This window comes from Schistocerca cancellata, chromosome 5 (assembly GCF_023864275.1).
Source record: "Schistocerca cancellata isolate TAMUIC-IGC-003103 chromosome 5, iqSchCanc2.1, whole genome shotgun sequence".
Classification (NCBI taxonomy): domain Eukaryota; kingdom Metazoa; phylum Arthropoda; class Insecta; order Orthoptera; family Acrididae; genus Schistocerca; species Schistocerca cancellata.
The window spans coordinates 305737772-305746855 of NC_064630.1; the positions used below are offsets into that span (position 1 = coordinate 305737772).

Genomic DNA, 9084 nt, shown 5'->3' on the forward strand with positions numbered 1-9084 from the left:
CTGTCCGTCGCTACTCCAGAGTATTGCAAATCCCTCGCACGTCATTCAGGATTTAAAGTTTCCTCCTGTAAGTGACTCAGCAGTTAAGATCAGGAGAAGATGAGTAGGCGCAATTTTTGCACAACAGTACTCGACATAATCGATCAGGATGACGCGTTTCTGATATACCTTGTGATGTCTCCTGAGGCAAACTGAAACTGAATCTCGGACACTAACCCACAGCTCATTCAACAGAAGGTCGAAGGCAGTCCAAGGGTCGTCGTCTGGTGTGCTTTTGGACAGTCGACTGGAATAAAAAAAATGGTTCAAATGGCTCTGTGCACTATGGGACTTAGCTTCTGAGGTCATCAGTCTCCTAGAACTTAGAACTACTTAATCCTAACTAACGTAAGGACATCACACACAATCATGCCCGAGGCAGGATTCGAACCTGCGACATAACGGTCGCGCGGTTCCAGACTGTAGCGCCTAGAACCAACTGGAATCACTGGGCCACTTTTTAAAGTCAACAGTGCCCGGCCAACGAGTGTCAATTGCGAGCGGTATGCTGCCATTATTAAACGATTTCTTCACTCCACAGTTACAAGGATATTGTCGTCTGAAGGCTACATGGTTTCAGCAAGATGGGGCTACAGCACAGAAGTTCCACTTTCCACATCGATTACTCTCACGATTCAATGATATCAAAATACCGGTGAGATCACCTGATCTGCCGCGCGGTATTAGCCGAGCGGTCTTAGGTGCTGCAGTCATGGACTTTGCGGCTGGTCCCGGCGGAGGTTCGAGTCCTCCCTCGGGCATGGGTGTGTATGTCTGTCCTTAGGATAATTTATGTTAAGTAGTGTGTAAGCTTAGGCACTGATGACCTTAGCAATTAAGTCCCATAAGATTTCACACACATTTGAACATTTCATCTGATCTTTCAGCCTCTGATTTTTTTCTGCGGGATCATCTCTAGAACAACGTTTTTTCACGGCAACTCCACAACATCGATGAGCTGAAAGTCGCAATCCGAGAAGGGTGGAAACCATTCCTCAAGAAAAGATTCAGAACGATAATGAGACGAGCTTCCGCGATCGTCTTCAGCAATGCATTGGCAATGACTGAAGCTGTTAGTGGAGTGTGCTTTTTAAGAAATTATCTGGATTTGCAGTAATTTAAATGTGTTTAGAAAAGTTACCTACACATTATAAAGGTATAGATACACGCTATAACTCATAATAACCGGAATAAAATGTATTATTTCCCGTGAGCCAATCTGTAATAATAGCAGACACAACATTCAGTTTTCAATCTCATTTCACTTTCATACAAAGCTTCCATACAATGCTGTGCTCCTGATATTCACTTTTAGGAACTTCTCAGTTCTACATTGATATGATACCAGTAGAGCTTTTTTACTGAAGGAAGTTTCCTTCCCTTGTGTCAATTTAACTATGATAACTTTATCGCAGTGGCTATTTTGTGTAAGCTTACTTGCTAGACAGGATAAATCTGTTGTTCCTTCTTCTTGTAAAAGCGATTACTCGGGACAGGTAGTGATAGTAATTACGACCTAGAATAGGTCGCTGTAGTAAGAGCGGGTCGCAGTAGTAACTGTAATGCCCTGATTCGATGCACTGTCGTAGGGAGGTGGGGAAGTAATGCCTGTGTCCGTCAGAACTTGTAGCTGCTCTCCCACCCAGGTCCTGCAGGTTCGATCAGTGGGGTGAAGGAGACAGGAATCCATTCATGAGGTCAGACACATTACAGTATAAAAATTATATAATTTTTTTTCTTTTTAAAATTCAGTCTTGATCATATCACGTATATTACAAAAACATAGGTGACCCGTTTCGGTCATATCACAGGCCCATCATCAGAAATGTAATTTAATTTAGGAAGTAATAGAAACCTTACTAGATTGACAATAAAATATGACAAAATGCTTATAAGGATAAAATACAATAAGACGTGTTATACCCATGGCATCCTTCGAAGATGGTAGGTGGAGCACCCTTCTCGGCTGCTGTGATGTCAACTGGTGACAGCAAGTGACAAACATACGCTTAAATACGAAGATGCTCCGCCTACCTCTTCTCCCTCCACCTCACGTCAACCAATCAGTATAAAATGGGTTCACATAATCGTCAAAATGTAAAAAAGCAATGGATAATAATAACATAAAAATAGTAATGTGTAAAATATCTCTTTACAACCATGGAATTACTTAAATATTGTATAAAATATCAATTAAAAGCTTTAAAATAACTGTACAGATGATGTATACTCAGAGTGCCCTCTATGGGCTATGGTGGAACTACCACAATGGTTTCAAAATCAACGCTGTTGTGGAGGTCTTTGGCATTACGGCATTATATCGATGTGTGAGTTGGAACTCGACTGCAAGTATACATCTATCCTAGATTCAGTGTGTCTGTCTTATATTAACTTTATCTGGCACTGGAGATATATGTAATGGTCGAATGATCAGCTGCAGAGTGATATGATATTACATAGATTTTTTTAAGTGTCATAAACTGAAAAAATTGAGTCATATTTCGTAATATTTCTAGTTGGAAGTTTAAATTTGTGGTATAGATATTTACGTACTGTTCTAAGGTACATTTCTGCCATGGCTACAACTGGGTCGTATGATTTTCTGAACAAAAGAGTACACACGTGTTCATAGAATTTCGTCAAAGAGATCATAAAAATATTTTTCACGAAAATCCAACTGTTCATTGAGAAGCACTCACGGTTCATCTCTATAATGGGCATATATCTCGATCTCCTCCAAAATATTTAATAATAAGCCTTTATTAGCGTAATGAAGGACATGCAACTTCTGTTGCATCGTCCCTTCGGTATGCTTATTAAAAGTTATGTGATCGCCAAAGACTGATTTTGCTCGTGCGGTACCTGATGTATGTTCTTTGTATCATGTAGTAAAGCTCCGGACGGTTTGGCCACTGTATATTTTTCTACAATCACAACATTGGGTCTTGTAAACCCCTGATATGAGAAATCTATCGTTAACATTACCTACAGTATGTCGTAATTTATTTTGCAAAGTATTGTTAGTTCCAAACGCTATTTTTATTTCAGAATTCTTACATAGATTACTGATCCTATCTGATATGTTCACCATGTAGGTCAATTTTGTGTATTTATGACCTCCTCTTAGTGTTGTACTTAGTGATTGTTGCATTTTATTGAACATAATGTCAACTTTATGTGTATCAAAAGAGTTGGTCTTTGCAATCTGTTTTAGAATAGTTGTTTCTTTTTTAATTTCATTTTCTTCAAGGGGTAATTTTAACATCCGGTGGATCATTGACTTAAAAAATGCTTTTTTTATATTTGTCAGGATGACATGACCTAGCATTAATAATAACATCAGTAGTTGTAGGTTTTCTGTATATGGCGAAGCAATGTTTGCCATTGTTATTGGAGATAACGAGACCCATATAGTTAATACGTTTTTGATTTTCATGTTCAACAGTAAATTGTATTTTTGGAGGTACGGAGTTCAATTTTGTAGTAAACCTATCGATTTCATCTTACGGACCATTATAAAGTATTAAAGTATCATCTACATACCGTTTATAATACAAAATTTTGTTTGCAGTGTCTGGATTATTTTTAAAAAATTTTATTTCAATGTAATTTACAAAAATATCTGCGACTGTGCCACCTAAAGAATTACCCATTGCTTATCCATCTTTTTGATAGTAGATTTTATTATTAAAGGAGAAATAATTGTAATTAAGGGTACATTCAAGTAATTCTATAAATTCAATTATTTCATCCTTAGTCATAACTTTATGTTGTAATAAATTGTCTTTAATTATATTGATCGTCTCATTGATAGGTATATTTGTGTATAGTTTTTTAATGTCCAATGAGGCAAAATTAGCATTAGGTGCAATCTCTATATAATGGATTTGTTGAGCTAGTTCATAATTATTTTTTATGCTAAAGTTTTCATATACATAAATTGCTTTCAAGATTTCATTAAGTTTCATATTCAATTTATATGATGGACAACTCTTATAATTAACTATGGGTCGTATCGACTTCTCTTCTTTGAGCAACTTGATCTGGGACCTTAATTTTGGTAGTTGGCGTGCGACGGTAGCAGCCACCTGAGGCACGCATAGCGTTTCTGCAAGCCTTAGTGCCCGGGTGCAACTAGCTGACGGCCAGAGGTGTCAATCCACGGAAGTCAAGGAGGTGTAGCAGGGTGCTGTCTGGCACTCCTTGCTGGCTACCTGTTTGTGGCATCTGTGCGTAATGTTGTTTGCTACCTGGCAACAATGGTAAAAACACCGTTTAAGCTCATCAAATGTCTCCCCTAATCACCTCGCTTGATTCTGCAACTCCCATGTGTCCAATACTAACCTTAACGCACACTACTGACTCAACAACCACATCCTACTGCCTCGTATATTGTACTCATACATGTAAGTGCTAGACATGCAAGGTATCCACCCTAACGAAGATGACGAGATGCACCACTGCCAAGTTCGCATTTCCAGTAACCTGAGGACAAGTATCACCATCACCCTCCCTCCCTTCCTTTTCAAAAGACTGCTGCTCTTAACAGTCTCTGTAATACACATAACATCAAACAACATAACTAAATTACAACTAAATGAAGCGGTCAGTCGCTACTAACTAATAGAAAAAACTACATGTACTTTCTACTACTTCCGAGATCGCAGCGCATATGGCACCTCATGCTATGGCCCAGTCACATCTTTCGGTTTCTCCCTTTGCTCTACCTTTTTTTTCTTCACATTTCCCTCGTGAAATTGCTACAATTACAATTGGACAACCCTTAAAAGACAGCAGACACCTAATGTGCACACTATAGTTCTGATGAGCAATTGAAGCTTAATGTTGACAGGTCCTTGATACCTGATAATCTTTTGCACTCGTTCCCAAACCGTTCACATGAACTTGTGCACTGATTCATCATTCCTTCTCTTTCCTACCTTTATCAGGTCAAATGGATATGACATTTACTGTCTCTATACTACCTCATATGGAAACAAACTAGTACTTGTGTGAACTTTTGAGTTGTAAGCGCAGACGACATACCCCAGATATTCATCCAAGTCCTGATCATGTGAGCTTACATAGCAATCCAGCATCAATGGTTCTGTGCACACATTCTGTCCTCCCATTTGCGTGTGGATGCAGAATGCTCATCTTCAACTTGTTTATGTTCAGCAGTCAACAAAGTTCCTTCAATAGATCTGGCATTAAATTGGTATCCTAGTCGCTAGTTATCGTTTTAGATACACCAATCAGAATCCAGTTGTTCACCACTACCTGTACGCCTGTCGTCACCTAATGATTCTGCATGGCTACCATTTCTATGTACCTCGAAAAATGGTCTATTATCGCCAGAACGAATCTGTTCCCCGTCGGTAATCGACTGAACGGTCCTATGACGTCAGTCCCCAACATGGAAAATGGGTTTGACGCTTCTGCAATCTATGCAGTTGTATCTGCTTCCGACACAAATCGGTCCTTTGCACACACTGTAAACACACCTCCTAGCGAGGTTATCACGGATTCCGAATGTGAATTAATCTGGGTGAAATTATCAAAGAATGGTCAAAATTCGTGATCGGATGCTTTTATAGACCACCTGGGTCAGGATCTGTAGTTGTAGAGCGCTTCAGACAGAGCTTGCAGAATATCATTAGTAATTTTCCTGATCATGCCGTTGTAATAGGGGGTGCCTTCAACTGTCCAGTTATAGATTGAAAGTGTAATGCCATCAAAACTGGTGCCAGGGACAGGGAATCGTGTGACATTGTTTTGGATGTGCAGTTACCTTGAGCAGATATAGAACCAACTCGCGAGGGTAACGTCTTAGATCTCCTGGCAACAAACAGACCTGAACTTATCGAATCAGTTAACGTAAAGGAAGCTATCAGTGATCGTAAGGTAGTGACAGAATCTATGATCACAGGTCCTACAAGGAATATTAAGGAAGGTAGGAAGATATATTTGCTCAGCAAGAGTGGCAGGATACAAATTTCAGAATATCTCAGCAGTCAGCATAAAATATTCTGTGATGAGGACGAAGATGTGGAGAACAAATGGGAAAAATTCAAAGGCATTTTCAATATGCCCTGGACAAGCATGTTCCGAGTAAGGTTCTAAGGGATGGAAAAGATCCACCATGGTTTAATAGCCGTGTTAGAAAAGCGCTACGTAAACAAAGAGCACTTCATCTCAGATTCAAGAGAAGTATAAACCTAGCTGACAAACAAAAGCTGAACGAAGCGAAAATGAGCGTAAGGAGAGCAGTGAGGGAAGAATTCAATGATTTCGAAAGTAAGACTTTGTCAACTGACCTCAGTCGACTGCAGGGATTTAACCCTTGCACTTCCCCGTGAGACCCACATTCCCAACTTAATGTCCACACACAACATTCGTAGTGACCCTGCCCATTACACTCATTACTGGATGCACACGCATTGCCCAAACTCTTACGGAACTCAGTAAGATTGTCTGCCGCGAGTAATGAGTGTAATGGGCAGGGGCACTACGAATGTAGAGTGTGGATATTAGGCTGGGAATGTGGGTCTCACAGGGAGGTGCAGGGGATAAATCCCTGCAGTCGCACTGTCCTCTGTGCCCTCGGTGGCTCAGATGGATAGAGCATCTGCCATGTAAGCAGGAGATCCCAGGTTCGAGTCCCGGTCGGGGCACACATTTTCAACTGTCCCCGTTGATGTATGTCAACGCCTGTCGACAGCTTAGGGTCTTGATTTAATCATCATTTCATTCTAAGAGAGCTGCATGGTCACCGATGCTATCTGTTCTTTCGGACATGTCCGCAAGAACAGATACCATTTTCATAAAGTAACTACTGTAGTTACGAAAAGGTGTGACGTTTGGGGGAGTGTCAGCAAGCATTTGATAAATTAAAGGAAGGTACTGGTGGAAGGGAAAAAGGAGCGATGTAGACGAATATGTGACATCTACATCTGCACCATACTCCGCAAGCCACCTAATGGAATGTGGCGGAGGGTACTTTCGGTACCATCCAACCCTGTTCCACTCGCTAATAGTGCGTGGGAAGAATGACTGTCGTTAAACCTCTGTATTGGCTCTAATTTTTCGAATTTTCTCAATACGTGAGAAGTATGTGGGGGAAGTAATATGTTGTTTGACTCCTCCTGAACAGTGCTGTCCCGAAATTTCAATACTAAATCTCTCCGTGATGCACAGCGTCTCTCTTGTAATGTCTGCCATTAGAGTTTGTTTAGCATCTCCTAACGCTCTCTCGCCAGCTACACGATCCCGTGACGAAACCCGCCGCTCTTCGATGGATCTTTTCTATCAGTCCTACCTGATAGGGATCCCAGATAGATGAACAATACTCAAGAATCGTGCGCACAAGCGCCTTATAAGCCACTTCCTTCGTGGATGAGTTACATTTCCTTAAGATTCTTCCGATGAATCTGAGTCTTGTATCTGCTTTTCCCACTATCTGTTTTATATGGTCATTCCACTTAAGGTAGCACTGGCTAGTTATGACTAGATATTTTACGGCAGACGCTGTCTCCAGCTGTTTGTCATCAATACTGTAGCTGCATAGTAGTGGATTTCTTTTCCTGTGTATGCGCAATATATTACATTTATTTACGTTCAGGGTCAATTCTCTGCAGGTCGTTCTGCAAATTTTTATTATCTTCTGGCGTTGCTACTTTGGTATAAACAACTGCATCATCTGCGAATAGCCTTAAAGAGCATCCGACACTTTCTACTTGATCATTTATACATATTATGAACCGCAACCGTCCTATCACACTTCGCTGTGGTACTCCGGATATTACCTTTACATCTGTCGATTTAGTTCCATTAGAGCGATATGTTGAGTTCTATCTGCAAGAAAGTCTTGAATACAATCGCAGCTCTGTTCCGATACTCCGTAAGCTCGTATTTTTTTTATTAACCGGCAATGCGGGACGATGTCAAATGCCTTACTGAAATCAAGGAACACGGCAACAGCCTGAGCGCCGTTGTCCACTGCGCTGTGGATCTATTGGAGGAACAGAGCAAGCTGAGTTCCGCAGGATCTCTGTTTGCAGAATCCATGTTGATTATTATAGAGGAGCTGTTCGTTTTCCAAGAACGTCATAACTTTTGAGCACAAAATACGTTCCATAATTATACAACAGATTGACGTCTATGATATTGGTCTATAATTGTGTGGATCTGTCTTACGGCCTTTCTTAAAAACGGGAATGACCTGCGCTTTTTTTCCAGTCGTTAGGTACCTTTAGTTGCTCAAGCGACCTCCGATAAATTACTGCTAGAAGGGGAGCAAGTTCTTTCGCATAATCTTTATAGAATCTTATAGATATCTCAATCTGGTCCTGAAGCCTTTCCTCTACTAAGCGATTGTAGCTGCTTTTCAATTCTGTGATCGGCTATCTCAATATCTGCCATATAGACGTTCGCACGACGATTGAAAGGAGGGACAGTGTTACGATCTTCCGCGGTGAAACAACTTCGGAAGACTGAATTCAGTATTTCGGCCTTCTCTCTGTTATCTTCCGTTTCTGTGCCGGTGTCGTCGCTGAGAGAATGAATACATGATTTTAACCCACTTCCTGATTTTACATACGACCAAAATCTCTTAGGGTTTTTACTCTTCGTATAGTTAAGGCTAACCGGCCATTGACCTCCTTCTTCTGTTCTGGATACACACGCATTGCCCAAACTCTTACGGGACTCGGTAAGATTGTCTGCCGCTAGTAATGAGTGTAATGGGCAGGGGCACTAGGAATGTAATGTGTGGACATTAAGTTGGGAATGTGGGTCTCACGGGGAGGTGTAATGGATAAATCCCTGCAGTCGCACTGTCCTCTGTGCCCTCGGTGGCTCAGACGGATAGCAATTCTGCCATGTAAGCAGGAGATCCCGGGTTCGAGTCCCGGTCGGGGCACAGATTTTCAACTTCCCCATTGATGTATGTCAACGTCTGTCAACATCTTAGTGTCTTGATTTAATCATCATTTCACAATGATTATTGTCGCTACGACGGAAAATCCTTCCACAAATTTTATAGAA

The 9084-nt window shown here is 40.9% G+C and overlaps 1 non-coding gene across 1 annotated transcript; it reads left to right on the forward strand.

Moving 5' to 3' along the window:
* Positions 1 to 6638: 6638 nt before the first annotated feature.
* Positions 6639 to 6713, forward strand: Trnat-ugu (transfer RNA threonine (anticodon UGU)). Its single transcript has one exon. It is a non-coding gene; the product is annotated as a tRNA-Thr (tRNA).
* Positions 6714 to 9084: the final 2371 nt, after the last annotated feature.